Here is a 17,426-nt window from a genome sequence, read left to right as displayed (position 1 = left end):
TTGTTATCTTTGTTCAGTGAATGATTGGAAATGTAGCCACGCCATGCGTGTCCAATTTGGGGACATATGAAATATACCAATACGGTTGTTGACGCAATACCATCATGGTGGTAAGGAGGTATTGAAACACAGATATTTGAGTAACACGCGGAAACATGTCTATACTTAGAAAACGGTACAATGAAGTGGATGAGGAAGAAACTCGTACCCCTTAAGACAGTCTCAGAGGAATCATGCAATATACAATATTATCATGTTGAAATGGATGAGGAAAAAAGTTGTACCCTTTCAGATAGTCCACTGAGGGACAATGATATTACATTGAAATTCGAAGAAACATTTGTAAAGTCAGTCCTATTGCAAATTAATTGGCGATAGAAACTGTGGTAAAGATACACATACATGACTGTATTGCGAATGTATAATCACCGTTACTCCAACATCTTCCGCAGAACCAAACAATGCAGACGTGATGAATCAACTTTCTTTTCCTTTTACATTTTTGAACGCAGGTTTCTTTAAATTTCCTAGCAAAGCATAACTTTATATGAAAAATTTAAGACTTCTTAGGATTGAGAAAAGTATGATATAGTCATGATTTATTGCATGCTCTGTTATAGTGAAAGAAAAGAAACTGACTTTGCTAAACAAGTACCTGTGTACAAATGTGATTCATGACAAGTTTGGTAAACAAAAAGAAACGCCGTCTTCTGTCGTAGAATTTTGTGCGATTTGAAATACCACTGAGGTGCTTTCTTATGCGATTCCTCATCACATGGATTCTGGCATTTTGAAGCTACAGACCCAGAAAACATACTAGTCAGTCGTATCTCATCTTTCCTCACACACTGAAGAACGCCTGCACCCAAAACGTGTCTTTTCTCTCATCTGCTTCTGGTAATTTCGACCTGAATATCTGTTTTGTTTTTTATCCCATGGCACATTTCATTTATCCCTATAATTAATTGAGAGATTGAGAGCGTGGCTATGTTGATCTTTAATAGCAATCGGTTTTGAAGGGATAGGTTGTACTCTGAGGTCAACTGTGTAATATTAAGAAGACCGCAGTCTTCTCCATCGGATGCCGAAGAGGCATACAAGACTGAAGCAAATGCGGAGCAAAATATTCCCGATGAATGCAGACCAAAAAACGGAAATGGATAGGAGATTTGAAAGGAATTAGACATCAAAACAAGTAAAAAATCAGTATCATTCAAGGTTAATAAACAATGTAACAATAACAATGGGGTCATTTTGCAACACTGGTTAGTGGTTGTACAAAACAAACTACGTGCAAAAGATACTCATGATTTAAAACAAAAGATTATTAGCAGCAAGCAATTCAACTACGTTTCTGGGTTTTTTTTTCAGTTCAACTACATTTATTTATTTTATTGTCCAAGACAAATACATTGTTCCGGTTGAGTCCCGGTTTGTTTTCGCTGAGAAACCATCAATTTTAGAGACATCGAAGTCGTAATTTCCTCCCGATATTCTGGAAATTGCGCCCTCATGGTTGAGTCTTCATTTCTCCTTTCAGAAGTGTACTCATGAAATTTTTATTACATTTCAGGTAACCTAGGAGTGACGTTATTATATCTTCTAATATAAAGTTCAACAAAGATGCTATTCTGTTTTTATGCTATTATATCCCATTAACATGCAAAGTGTTGGACGCGTAAGTATTGTGCTGGGTTCAACGCCTCTACAATCGGCAGACCATAGACATTTACGAATTTAAAATTTGCTCGGCTTTAACAAGGCGTAAACTTAGGACGAATGTATGAAAGATATACATTTAAGTTTAATTGTATCCCGGCAAGCTATACAGTTTATGTTTTAAGGTTTGTTTTCAAGGTGTATCGCAGACTTTCTTTCCACAAAAGCAAAAAACGACTTTGTTTCCTACAATACTCAAATCTTCTCCAGTGTTATCACAGTTTGTATTGTCATACAGTGGTTTGCTTTGAAGTATTGGTATTATGCGAAGTAGACATATTGTCTAAATTGAGGTGTTGCCAACACTGTGTAATTATCAGCTGAGCAATAATTCCAGTCGACCACAGAGAAATCAACTCTGCCAAAGTTGAAATATTGTCTTGCAGCAGGTCAGATGTTGTCAAAACAACTACACCTGAAAGCGAGTGATAAGACTTGGACAGTGCAGTGGGCTGTCAGTGTTTGCACCCGACAGTGTGTGTCTGTCAAAGCAAACCACTGTAAATTGCTTAAAATGCTTTCATACAGAGGACATTCCTCATTATTAGGAAGTGTGTCATTGCACTTTTCACAACGAAGCTATTCACTGACAAACAATGAGGGTGTTTTCTATTCACAGGCGTTTTTTTCGTTATCAGAAGTGAGTCATCTATAATTAATTTGATTGAAAACATTCAGAAATGCATTATTTATCATGTCAAAGGAAAATGGTAACGCAGGGTTAACAAGCAATGTCGTCGTGTCTCGTGATATGAATAGGTACGGCGCATGTGCGATAAAGTCAAATTTTCGATATTTTTTTTCGCTTTATCGTGGACTTAAAAAGTTGGGGTTTTTTAACACACCGAGACTACGGTCGCCTTCTCATGCCACCACGTAGAAAGTGTAATAAGTTGTTGTTTTGTGTGGAAAGAAGGGAGCTGCACGTGCACATTTTTGTCATTGCTATTTGGAATTCAGTGACGGATGAGATAAGGATGTCAAAATTGTGTAAATTGATGGTTTAAATTACTCACACACCTATACTATATGGTATTAATGTCGTTGATATGATACGCCTTAGATATAAAACTGCATCACTTGTGAAAATGACGTATAATTGAGTAATTACAAGTGTGCACCGAAGGGACCACTTCAAATTAATTTGTTTTTTAAGGAGAAGCTACATTTACTCATAAAATGAATGTGAACAGTAATCCAGCTCGTCTAACATGTCCACTGTGTCATCAAGGGTAGCGTTCCGACACGGTTACCTTATATGGTGTGGATGACTGAGCTCCATGACAACATAAACAGAAGTACTTATTTAGAGAGTAGCACGTGATATAATAAGATGTTTCAGACAAAAGGATCATATGACAAAATAATAGTAGAACCATAAATGATATAATGAGGATGTAATATTACTTTCTCAATCCAGCACACTATGAAACTCCGTCTGTCCCCCTCTCTCTCTCTCTCTCTCTCTCTCTCTCTCTCTCTCTCTCTCTCTCTCTCTCTCTCTCTCTCTCTCTCTCTCTCTGTACACAGACATCCTCGCGGGAAATTACAGTGCTCAATGACAAAGCAGAGCGTTATAAACATTATTACTTTTTGTACAAAGTATCAATATATATTACATGCACTTAAGTTCGGATACATCTCGCAAACATCAGAAAGATGAAAGATGCATTAAACTTGAGTAATAATTATATTGTACTTAGAATACTTTTTGATTCATTATCAATTATATGGCTGAATAATAAAGCAATGACATTTTAAATGAGGTGAAGCATTGCAACAATTTCATAGAAACAAAAGTTTCTTTCTATTTTGTATACATTATTGAGCTATGGAAGAGAATCAGATGAAATATACGGTATCGTGGGTTTAATTTCAAACAGAGCGAACAGCACTCACGTCTGCCATCATGTATGTATGTATGTATGTATGTATGTATGTATGTATGTATGTATGTATGTATGTATGTATGTATGTATGTATGTATGTCTGTCTGTCTGTCTGTCTGTCTGTCTGTCTGTCTGTCTGTATTTACTTGTCGTTCACAATGTCATCGAACGGTTTTACTTTTACAACGTTAACGTCCTCACAAAGCAAACACGAAGAAAATTTTTGACCAAAGCATTAAAAATTGTACGTTATAACCGTTGTTTTCGACAGGAACGACCACAAAAGAACTTAAAATTTAGACGACATTGGATTGTCATCTTTATATTCATGCCAACTTTCGGGGAAGAGAACATACTGCGAAAGGAAAAAAGTACTTGGAGGCACTCTTTTATGACGACATTACTTCGGAAGCCAAACATATTTCAAAAATTCCTAATCCGATATTACTACATTATACGAGTCTTTTACGAGATCTTCTCTTTCCATTTCACCTGTTTTTTAAGCCGAGTACATTATGGAGTGGCAAGTTTCTTGAGTCCAATATGGGCCGGGAGCCGGGGCCGGGAGGGGGTACATTATTGCTGTTATTGTATAGTTATAGCGATACCAGTTCATTTGTAGATGTATAAGACATCTTTGGCCACAGTACTAGATCATCGGATACATTATCAGTAATAATCTAGCCGGATGACGTCACAAAATGCGCTGGTATTTACAAAGCTATGATATAATTTCTTTTCAAGTGTTTGGACTGTCAGTGTACTAATTTACGACAAAGCTGGCAAAGGCGATGGTAGCTCGCACCAAACCCTTTGTGTCGCGTTTTAGCTCTTGAAATAATATAATCTGGTTGAATGTGGTCTTTAAAACCGGGATGGTGTTACGAGATAGAGTCATACTGGAACAAGGAGTCATTAGGCATAACTAATTGTCTATGATCTAAGGTTGAAATTTTTATGTTATTAATGAATTTATGTTGTTAATGAATTTATCATGTGAATAATTGTGGTAAAATATAATATGTATGTCATCACAGTATACTTACATAAATACCTAACTTCAATCCTAAATGATATTCAGAATCTATGCCAAATTCACATTGTTGCAGTGTAGCTTGCATGCAATCTATACGATTATTCCGTTCACAGGCGGCAAAGGCAACGCTGTGAGCTCGCACTGCTGTTCATGTTGTGTGCAATATTATGCAAAACAAATTTTGAACATCGATTAAGATTCCACAGCAGATATAGGACTTCATAGACGTGTAGTACGATGACAGAAATATTACATTTGTTTATCACCAATGTAAAATTATTAACACATTAATAACATAAACAATATATACTTTGATTTCTACCGACACTATAGAAAAGATACAAAGTACAAATTATCACTTGCCCGTGTGTGGCACGCTACAATTCTTTTGTTTCAAACCCACGCCATGAATAAATTAAAACGGTAATAACAGCTCAATATTACGACTGGTTGAAATACAATAGAACATGACGGTGGTACGCACTAGTATTCATGAGAAAAGTAAGTTACTGGGTAAATATTGTTCAGCTTGATTAATCACGTCCAAGGACGCTAATGTATAGTGAGCGTGAAATATTAATTTATTTGCACCAATTTGGAAGATTAAGACAGTCGTGTACCGGCAGGTACACTGCTTATAACATATGAAGACAGAACTGAATGGACAGTTCATACAGATGATGATTGTTTGTTCAACAGGATCCAGGACAGAAGGATATACTCTTAAAGTTACTGACTGCTCTGTGTCGTGTGCGAGTAAATGGAATGCACAACACAAACCGATGCACATTTCCCATGAGTGAAACACTGGCAAATGAATTTACAGATAATGGGTACAGTTTGTATAGGCTCTGTCCATTTCTGGATCAGATAAAACGGATAGATAAACCAGATACGACCAGATTGGTCATTTCCACATCTCTTCTTAGATCAGAGAATAATGATCATTTTAAAACATGGACAATATGAAATTATTTGAAACGCACTGTATATTAACCAGACAGGTAAAAAATACAATATAAATACTGCAATGTCTTAAAAAATAAATAGATATTGTGGTGACAAATCTTTACCAAATTCTGAATGCAAGAAAATGTAAAATATGTAATGAGAAAAAGTATAATTTGTGAATGCTCTGATATTCCCTACATGAAATAATCTTTCCTATGTCAATCTAGCTACAAGGATAAAAAAGTTGCAATTATACAGGCACTTTTGCACTATGCTAAGGGGCCGTCGATAATAAAAGCTGACGCACAAGAAAAGGAATTCCTTCGTTTTACTTGAAAGCCCTCCCTCCCCCCTCAAAACGAAAGTTCTTAGGGACTGGACATAAATTACAGGGGGGTGGGCCGGTGTTTTTCGAAACACCGCTGCGTCAAAAATAGTGACCCTTCAAAAGTTCATGCACAAAAATTAGTGACCCTCCCCCTTATCCGTGCATGAAAATAAGTGACCCTCCCCTGTTACTCAATACCCCCCCCCCAACAAACCCGCAATGTGTTCAAGACCCCCTTCTGACTTGCTATACTTTTTAAGTCGCCCTCCCGAAAGGAAGGCAAAATGTGGCCGATATAACGCGTTGTCCAAAAAATATCAAATCATATGTGTGTGATAATTCATGTAAATGTACTTTGCTTGAAGTGGCAGGTAAAAAGTGCATGCCTGTACAAAAAATGTAATTTTTAGATTTCATCGATAATGTTGATTCACTATACATGGTAGTCGACTATAAGAAAACTACAAACGTGTATTTTCCAGTATAAAACTAGCAATATCTGTTCATATATAGATGTTTAATAACTGATATAGATATACTTGATTAGCATGGGTTGTTTACAAGTGCACATGTGAACAAGATATTTGATTTTGGAATTTTGCTCAAAATGTTGATCCACTATACATGGGAGTCTATGACAAAACTATACATGGGAGCCTATGACAAAACTGTAAAAAAAAATTTCAGAATTAAAAATTTGCACTATTTGTGCATATATGGACCCTGAATAATTGACATAATTGTGCTTGATTAGAAGAGGGTGGTAACACGTGCATCTGTGTACAATAACTTTGTTTTTGGAATTTCGCATAAAATGTTGATCCACTATACATGGGAGTCTATGACAAAACTGTACAAAATTTTTTTCAGAATTAAAAATATGCACTATTTGTGCATATATGGACCCTGAATAATTGACATAATTGTGCTTGATTGGAAGAGGGTGTTAACATGTGCATCTGTGTATAATTACTTTGTTTTTGGAATTTCACATAAAATGTTGATCCACTATACATTGTAGTCTATGACAAAACTATGAATAATTTTTTTTAAATACAAAACTTTGCAAATCTGTGTATTTATGTATGCTTGATTATTGATATTTATGTTCTTGATTAGACTAGAGTGGTTACAAGTCCATGTGTGTGCAAGAAATTTGATTTTGAAATTTCACCAAAATGTTGATTCACTATACATGGCAGTCTATGATGAAACCCTATGAATAATTTTTTTCCAAAACAAAACTAGGTAACTCAGTGCATTAATGTACACTTGATTATTGGTATTAATGTTCATGATTAGACTAGAATGCTTTCAAGTCAATGGTTGTGCAAGAGCTTTGATTTGGGAATTTCACCAAAATGTTGATTCATTATACATGGCAGTCTATGATGAAACCCTATGAATAATTTTTTTCCAATACAAAAATAGGAAAATCTGTGCATTTATGTACACTCAATTATTGGTATCAATGTTCATGATTAGAGTAGAGTGGTTTCAAGTCAATGGTTGTGAAAGAAATTTGATTTTGGAATTTCACTGAAATGTCCATTCACTATACATGGCAGTCTATGATGAAACTATGAATAATTTTTTTCCAATACAAAACTAGGTAAACCTGTGCATTTATGTACACCTAATTATTAGTATTAATATTCATCATTAGACTAGAGTGGTTTCAAGTTAATGGTATTGCAAGAAATTTGATTTTGGAATTTCACCAAAATGTTGATTCACTGTACATTGTAGGCTATGAGGGAACTACAAATAACTCATAGGTTATCTGATCCTAAATTATTATTCAAAAGTTGTTCGACCTGAAGCTTCCAGTTGTTATTGATGACACTATGCACTATTCTGAATAGTTTGTATTCTGTTAATGTCCTCAAAAAAATAAAAAATGTACATACAGCGACATGAACGTTTGACACCGACCTATACCCAATGTATTGTCAATGGGAGAATGATATCAAATAAGTGATCTCCCAAATTGTTATTGAAAGAGTCATTATAGGGGATAGTTATGCACAATAGAGGAGTTGAATAAGTAGAAATCATGACAACTTAAATCAATGTGGCTGCTTGGATCATCAATACATTGTTTATAATACCTGAAATTTGCGCCCGAAGTGCGCGTCGTAAATGGTAATGGCAGAAAATGAAAGTGCCAGGAGGCATTTTTTCTTTTTCAGTATTCCATATTCTTCAATATGTACACATGCAATTTCAGCTTTGATGCATGAAAAAATTAAGGTGACCCTCCCCCATAGGCTTGCACAAAATTTTATGACCCTTCAAAAATGCTTGCGCGAAAATGGCGACCCACCCCAAAAAACACCGGCCCACCGCCCCTGTAATTTATGTCCAGTCCCTTATGCGAAATCAATTTCGTATTATGATGCCGTTTCTGACAAACCCACACGCACCTCTCAGATCCGCACGCCCGTTAAAATACCGGAAGTGCACATTAATTAATAAACCTCCACTTTACGCGTTTCACTTTTTAAGACACAGAACATTTTAATGTATTTTGCACATAGGGAAATGTTTCAAATTGAAAAAGCGTACAAGTTTTTTTTTTTTAAATTTATGTCTTTTCGTTGTCTTTTCCGTTTCCATATTTTGTGTCATTCTGTTCTCGATGAACGAGAAGGTAGTATTGCGTTCTCGCTGCAAACTCGCACTTCGAAAACAATAGACAAAAATATCCTCATGCGATTTTGACGCACACAAAACGAAATGAGCTTTTACCCCCTCCCCCCTAAACGAAACAATTACGTTTGTCATGCGTCAGCTTTTATTATCGACGGCTCCTAATGTTGTTTAGTGTGTGTCAAGAGTTTTGTCAACTGTAACATGTTTTGTAAGTAATTGAGACGCCAACACGGACCGATTTGCCCTTGACGCGTCGATGGAGTTTCATGTTCCTAGGTCATAAAAATTAATGGCTCGTCGCAAAAAATATGCCCCGGTATTAATCTTGTCTTCTGTGACATTAGGCGATGTCGTCATAGCTGACCGGTTGAACGCTGCAAGTGGTCAAATGTTGGAGGTTGTTGAGATAGTCTTTGCGAAATCTTGAACACGGAAGAGAAGAAACATTTCCTCTAGTGTGTTTTACGAAACAACAGTGTCAAGACTGTTTACCCTTTTAAGGTTAGGGACCGTTCAGTTTTTACGGCCGGGGGGGGGCCCGGCAAAATCCAGGGGGGTCATCGTAATTTGGAATCCGCGAAGGGGGGGGGGGTCGTCGCTATTTCACTGGTAGGAAAGGGGGGGTCACCACATTTTCAAATTAATACCTACAATAAAGTTCACTTTATGCCATGGCCATGATCGACCCTCTTTACCGGCGGGCCGCCTTTGGCGGCCCACTACAATAAATATACTTTATGTATTACCCATGACCCTTTTGCGGCCCACTCCAATTAGGTTTACTTCATGCAATGGCCATGATACCTACAACCGGAGTTCAAATGCAATGGCCATGATCAACCCTCTTCACCGGCGAGCCGCCTCTGGCGGCCCACTTCAATAAATTGACTTTATGTAATACCCCATGACCATCTTAACGGCCGGACACCTTCAGCGGCCCTGTCCAGTAAAGTTTACTTTATGCAATGGCCATGATCGTCCCTTTTTACCGGCGGGCCACCTTTGGTGGCCCACTACAATTAAGTTGACTTTATACAATGTCCATGGACATAAGTTGTCTACGGACATGAAGTTAAAAATTGCCTTACAGTCGTCCTAATTAACAGACGTTTCAATGGACGTGGCTGAGAAGTTTGTGCACCGGCATCTCTGCTACACGAATAAAGTGCGCCGCGTACCTGAGTTCAAATCCAAACCGTGCGGGTAAATTTGACATATGGATTTTGGTTACTTTTCGGGGGGGGGGGGGGGGGTCATCAAATTTTCTCGTCTGACAAAGGGGGGGTCATCTTTTTTCACGAAAAATGCAGGGGGGTCTATATTTTTTTGAACATCGGCGACAAGATTTTGCCGGCCCCCAGGCCGTAAAAACTGAACGGTCCTTTAGAATGCGCCTCGGGGACAGATATTCGGGTTTTAAATAGGGCTGTCCACAGTCTACGTCACTGTTCTCTCATTAATATGCAAAAATAAATATTTGTCCGCATTTTTATATTACGCTTTTGAAAATTACGCATGCAAGAATGGACGAAAATACATCCCAGTGGGCGACTGCTAGTGTAACAATGAATACTAAAAAACACGTTCACGACTCAGATTACAAGCTGCAAAAACAGCCATGCGTGTAATATTGATAATTTTTTTTCTGCATTTCAAGCAGCGTTGTTCGATGTCGCGCGCGTACAGCTATATTTAGTAACAAACCTATAACCGTAAAAAGCGCTATTCTTTTCAAATTCTTTTGTGGTCTACCGCTTGTGGGGGCTCGTTTTGAAGCTCTTGGAGTAAGAAAAAATTATCGTCATAGTCTTTTGAAAAATCGAAAATCTTATTTTTCCCAATCGAGTTAACACAGGAATGGCGGCCCTTTTTAATTTCTAATATCGGTAAATGTTGGGTAATTTGTTTCTCCAGTCCCAAACTTTTCACGGTGACCCAAATTTTTATTCTTGATTTGGTAAGGGAACGGTTGAGGGTTTCATCGTGGAAAGTTTGAACAAATGTTTAAGTCTTAACCTCGAGTCGGGAACAGATATTCGGAATCTTAAAAGTATGCTTTTTTGGTCCACCACTCATGGTGGCTCATTTTTGAGCTACTTGAGTAAATAAAGTTTTCATTGACTTACTTTTACAAAAATATCGATAATTTAATTTCTCCCTTAGCCTACACATGTATGACAGACGTTTTGAATTTCAAGTGCCAGTAAATATTGAGAATTTGCTTCCTTAGTACCAAATTTTGCACGATGACGCCTGATACTTGTTCTTTGTTTCGACAGTGAACGGTTTAAAGTTTTTCTGAAGAAACTTTGAGCGAAATATTTATACATACATACATATATACATATATACATACATACATACATACATACATACATACATACATACATACATACATACATACATACATACATACATACATACATACATACATACATACATACATACATACATACATACATACAGACAGACAGACAGACAGACAGACAGACAGACAGCTCAGACAGACAGACAGACAACACAGACAGACATACATACATACATACATACATACATACATACATACATACATACATACATACATACATACATACATACATACATACATACATACATACAGACAGACAGACAGACAGACAGACAGACAGACAGACAGACAGACAGACAGACAGACAGATCAGACAGACAGACAAAAATCTGATGGCAGACGAGAGTGCTGTTCGCTCTATTTGAAATGATATATTTCATCTGATTCTCTTCCATAGCTCAATAATGTATACAGCATGGAAAGAAACTTTTGGTTCTATAAAATTGTTTCAATTCTTCAGCTCAGTTCAATATGCCATTGCTTTGTCAGCCCGTCATACGTAAGGTCATATGAGTAAAACCAATGTGACGTCATTTAGGGGTTCCCGAATAGCGGTGGATAATAAAACGGAATGCGTACGTATTTCGCAATCTTGTTTTCAACAAATATCAACTAAATTTGTATGGTTGCCTTCTACCGTTGTATTGTCTAGTAAATGACAAAATATTTGGAACATTTTCTCCGTGTTCATCGGGTTGGTCCGCATTGTTGTACTGCACAATGCACAATACAGTACAATATTAAAACCATAAATTTCATTCCTCTCGGGATTGTCATTCGTCATGTATACACTGTCATGACAATGACTGCCATGTAATATTGCTATTTAAACTGACCTCTAAAGTTCATAAAATATTCATGGATGAAAAAATATGTCAAGTTTTGTATCTGACTTCGGCATGTGTCGGTGTAGGAACTTTCTTGATAAATAGAATATGACGATAGATTTGTTGTATTTTATCGCATCGTTTTGTCTAATTTTTGCAGTTTTGCCCGATGTGCTTGATCACTTCCGTAAAAATTTCACGTCATTTTATGCGTCATTGTTCGCTAAAGCGGCCTTCTACTGTTTCCATCAAATATAACTTTCAAAATCCGCATCTCACAGTACATTCACAAACATTAAAGTCAAAGTATTTTAGCGTTTTCAGTTCCATCTTGATAAAGTGAAATGACAAGACAAAATTGGTATTGCCTTGAAAATAAATATTTGTCTGAACAGACTCGAGTGATTACAAACTATGAAACTCATTGTCTAAAACGTTTTCCAAAATAAATATTTCCGCCCTACGCTTCTTAAAAGATATATTTTAAACGTTTAGTATTCATATCCATAGTTGATTTATCGATATTGTCCTTTTTAATCAAGTCACGAACAACCAAATTACTTTGGAAAATATTGAGTCGCTGGCTAATTACTTTGAACTCGTCTTTCAACATTCAACGTGATAAGATTATCATCAGAAAACGTAAATCACTTAAGGGGAAGGTTTCCACGATTTCATTTATTCTTACTCGTACTTGTATGTGTAAGTAAGATTTTTGGCTCCGGTTTCTGACACAAAGATGTCTGTGGTGACAAACTAGTACAAGCAATTGGACAATCAACAAAGCATGCAGCCAATACAGCCGTGTTGTGATCTCTGAGAAAACAACAACTGAGCAACAATTCGCAGCAAACTAGAAACGCATTCCAATATCAAGTATTAAGTTTCATTAACACCATACTTAATCGGCCCACAGACGCTATAAATCTAACAGAAAGATAATTTGAACAGTATTTTTGATATATTCTGTCCACGTTAAATTAAAAGCTATCAGATCTTCTATAAGAATCACCATAAAAATCTTCCGAAATACAAATTAATACATATATTTTCATGACCGCATGAACAATGCTGAACAAGGTCATCCCGAAGAAGAAGTTTATCTCGTGGAACCAACAAAACTCAGAGCAAAAGCAATCAGGTGAACGTTAATAACGGTTTCTGATTAATTCGGCTGAAAATGGGCGTTAATCCCAAAATTTAGATATATGCAAATTTTGTCCAGATTTGAACAATCTGAAATAACGATGTGGAGAAACTTTCAAAAGTCGTAAGAAAAACGATGTTTATTCGGAACTTTTTTACCAGATCACGGAAAAAGAATTGCAGTAAATATATCAATATCATAATAGACTATAATGATCTGAAAAAATTTGAAGTGAGCATCCACACTAATATGAATCCGAATATCCAAGTAATGGTACCCGTGGTTAGCAAAATGTTCAAAGTAACCACAGGATTACATACTATGACGGCAAATCTCCTAGTTGATAAGCCAACGACGATCAAATCATGTGATTTCGAAACGAAGTTGCTTTGCTCAGCTAAAAACCAAGTTATATGTCATCGTGGTGTGAATCGAATTTCGAAAGATTACCTCAATTAAAAGCCTTGTAAATCTGGCCCCTACACAGCAAGAAAACATATCTGAGTACATGCCTGTAACAGGGTCTGATCAGTACCTGTAACAGTCCCTGATAAACAACCTTTGTTACAGGACCTGTAAAATTGGTCAGATGTCAGGGGTGTATGAACAGGTCTATATCAGGCCTAGTATTAAGGGAATGTACGCAGTGATGTAATTTGTGTGTTTATCCAGTGTCGTGACCACATGACTGAAATACTGGTGTACAAACAGTGGTGTGTCAGTGTTGAATTTACAGGGCCTGTTACAGGGTCTGAAAATTTGGCAGATTTCAGGGGTGTATATTGTCAGAAAAATGGGCCAATGTTGACGACAGAAATGATAATAATTGTGTGCGCATTAAAAAAATATTAATCCTGTTACAGGTCTGTATTCACAATGTTGTGTACAGTCATGTAAATACAGTGATGCGACAGGCAGAAATCTCAGAGCCTGTCACATCACAGTGTCTACAGCACTGTATACATCTATGTCATCACAGCACAGGCCACATACCTGTACATCAGCCCCTGTCAAATCAATAGGACGACTTTGCTGACACAGACCTGTACCAAAAGGGTTGTGTCGTGGTCTGCACAGGGCCTGTCACAGGGGCAAATGTGTTTTAGCTGTGTAGACTGTGTTCTGTGATGTCTTATACGTATTTGCATATCCCATAATAAGTCCTGGACATTTTGCGTTCTTAGCAAAACGAGTTCTTGTTCTTGCATTTTGAAACAAGTTTATGAATTCGAATGATTACCAAAACACACCTTTAAGCGATACAATTGATTTAAATTGTGAAGAAATCTTCCCATCGGTGAATGGTAGCTATTCTGATAACTTCTTGCCTGTGTCAATAGCATTTTAATCATGTGAAAGTTTTTTGATTATGAAGCATAAAATTAAGTATACGTGTTTAAATTTGATGTCTCACTGGTCAGAATTTGCTGGGAACGTTCATCCTGCGTTCGCAGTCGACAAGGTATCTAAATGTTTAGATGGAGTAGAGCGAGCGACACGAAAAATACAATAAATTATCACAGACAAATTCAGTAATGAAGATGTGTAACGCCTGTTTTTTGCAATTTCAAAGCAACAGATCATTCTGCTATGTATTCACTTTGACAATGAATTTGTTGTCGTCATGTCACGCTTATTAAGCAGACCGCCGTTTGGCAATTGATGAAGTTCCTGTCCGAAGACTTTGAATACAGTACTTACGAGTTATCGCAAAGTGTGAAATGAAGAGAAGAAATTGGAGTCACATACCCTCTAATGATAAGGAGACTGCAACCTGTTGAATGGATCACTTAAAAGCCATCCCGCACCTGGTCATTTTTAAGGAATCGCCGTGTTCGGATAGTTTTGGTATATTATTTTGTATCTTATAATAACACAAAGTGATGGAGAAATACTGCACCAGGGGAATTTAATACCATTAATTTGACTGGTTAACAAAATGGACCCAAACGTTATCACAATTTTCAGAGGACACACTGTTGTCACGGATGAAAAGACATATCTGGCGGTGCGTCATTTATGAAAGCAAATTAATCAAGATGATGACAACAAAATTGTACATTCGTGTAACTATGGATACAAACCACTGATCCGTGAATTTCCAATGAGTCGCGATTCGTAAAGTAATAAACGAGGAACGCCAATGCGTGAAAGGGTTAGTAATTTTGTGTCAAACGATATGGGATATTTACCTGTTAGTGTATTCCTCGCTGAACCCGCCCTTACCAAAGTGAGCAGATGAGTATGGCGAGGAGGACAAACACACTGTGTTCTTGTCAAACAGCGTTTTCAGCGCTCGTCTGCAACACCGCGTGGAAACTGCCACAGGTTGCTTTCGGAAAGAAAACGGTGATGTGGTGGTGGGAGAAGTACATACATGAGTATGACGTCAACGGGGACTAGGAAAGGAGGTCTAGTGTGACGGTTGCTATAACAGTGCTCAAAATAATAACAAAGCCTCTTACCCCCTGGAGAATACTTCTCATTGGAAAGTGCCAAATGCCACAAACGGTCTTCCGAGACCCGTTCAACCTGAAGAAGAACTAAAATGAACAAAGTTTTCTAATTTAGTGTAAAGACCATGTGCATTTTAATTAAAAACAATACCCTAAACTTAATTTTTAATCCCGATCTTTGAAAAGCGGCAAGTAACGGTCGAAATTATTCATAATCTTCTTTTCAATACAGAAAATTTCAAAATAATCGTATTAAAACCAACTTAAGCTCGTAACAAGTCATATTTTACTCTTAAGTGGTCTTGCCAAGCGTACCGAACGCTTTAACTTCTTAGTCTTCGAAAATGTCAGTGGCGACTTTCAACGTATTCCTAGTAAAATCGTGGTAACCTTTTGATTGCGACTGGTTTGATTGGGGTGCTACGAAGAAGAGTATTTCAAGTCCTCAAAAGCAGTGGAGACATTGTGAGAAATTGAGCAAAAACTAAAAGGACAGAGGAGGAACGCGAAGGACAATGAAGGATGAACAGAAAACCTAACATAGCATATCCTGTACGTAACAGGCGAAGGACAACATCAGTGCAGGGTGAGATGTAGGACAGTATTATCACCCTATTCTGTTTTGAAATTATGTCCCTCATCCCATTCTGTAATGAAAATACTACCTTCATCCCATTCTGCGGTGAAAATATTGTCCTTCACCATATTCTGCTCTGATAGCATTGTCCTTCGCTCAATTATGAAGTGAAAATTGCCTTTCATCTCATATTATGCAGTGATAATACTGCCCTTCATCATATTCTTCTCTTATAGCATTGTCCTCCGCCCAGTTATGTGTGAAAATTCTACCCTTCACCTCATTTGTATGAAAGTACTGTCCTTCACTCAACTGTGTGGTGATAATGCTATCCTTCACCATATTCTGTTCTGATAGCATTGTCCTTCATCCCATGTTCTGCAGTGATAATACTGCCCTTCATAATATTCTTCTCTTATAGTATTGTCCTCCGCCAAGTCATGTAGTGAAAATTCTACCCTTCACCTCATTTTGTTATGAAAGTACTGTCCTTCACCCAACTGTGTGGTTATAATGCTATCCTTCACCATATTCTGTTCTGATAGCATTGTCCTTCACCCTATTATGAAGTGAAAATTGTCCTTCATCCCATTATGTACTGAAAATACTATCCTTCACCTCACTGTGTGGTGATAATACTGTCCTTCACTTTATAATGCACTGATATCATTGTCCTTCACCATATTGTGTCATGAAAATGCTGGTTCTCAACCCATTTTGCTGTTCTCATCTTTTCTGTATCCAGATAGTCCTTCAATGTCCTTCATATTTAGTCTGACCCAGAAATTGTTTGTTATTCTTAAGGTTTTAAAGTTCGAAAATATGTTCCGTAACCACAGGCGTTGGTTAGCTGGACTATGTCCGGCGTGCTAATGTGAGAGGGAATAGAAGAAAGATTCCGAGAGGTTGCTTTTGAAAAATGCCCAGCTAAGGATGAGAAAATAAAGAAAAAATTGCCAGCAGATATGAAGTAAAAAATAATGCACTGACAGTTACTTTAAGTCTTTACTTAAATTTTCGGCGCGCCCTCCAGGCGCCCCTTTCCATGCAATTTTAATTTTCGGCGTGATCTTTGGGAACAGCGTTTTGATAATATCTATCAATGTCAGCGCGCCTTTTGGCCTCTTTATTTTCATAACGTCTTTCATTTTCGGCGCACTCTTTGGTCACGTTTTCATAACATCTGAATTCATTATATTTGATTTCATTAATTCCTGATTTGATTAATATTTTAAATAACACTTTTGCTGTTGTTTTACATGTAACCGGTGTTTCAATTTGAAACTTTAAGTAGCATTATTCATTTGTTGTGCTTCTGCTACATTTCCATCTGAAAATATCTTGAATACTCATATAGTAAAGGATGCCTCTGTTTTCTTTCCAACCTTTCCAGCACTCTGAAACAGATGGTGTTTGCCTATAGTTCCAAGTGAACTTTTTGCTGTTTTTACATTTCTTTCCTTATTCATTTCT

The 17,426-nt window shown here is 37.1% G+C and overlaps 1 protein-coding gene across 1 annotated transcript in view; it reads right to left on the bottom strand.

Annotated features, from left to right (window-relative positions):
• Nucleotides 1-15,294, bottom strand: part of LOC139119256 (paraneoplastic antigen Ma6E-like) — a 19,575-nt gene extending 4,281 nt beyond the window's left edge. Inside the window, exon 1 of the mRNA XM_070682956.1 lies at nucleotides 15,113-15,294. The gene's annotated coding sequence lies outside the window, so the exon portion shown is untranslated. The remainder of the gene's footprint in view (nucleotides 1-15,112) is intronic.
• Between the last annotated feature and the right edge of the window lie 2,132 nt (nucleotides 15,295-17,426).

This window comes from Ptychodera flava, chromosome 19 (assembly GCF_041260155.1).
Source record: "Ptychodera flava strain L36383 chromosome 19, AS_Pfla_20210202, whole genome shotgun sequence".
NCBI classification, from domain to species: Eukaryota; Metazoa; Hemichordata; class Enteropneusta; family Ptychoderidae; genus Ptychodera; species Ptychodera flava.
This window is presented reverse-complemented; position numbering and strand designations above follow the sequence as displayed.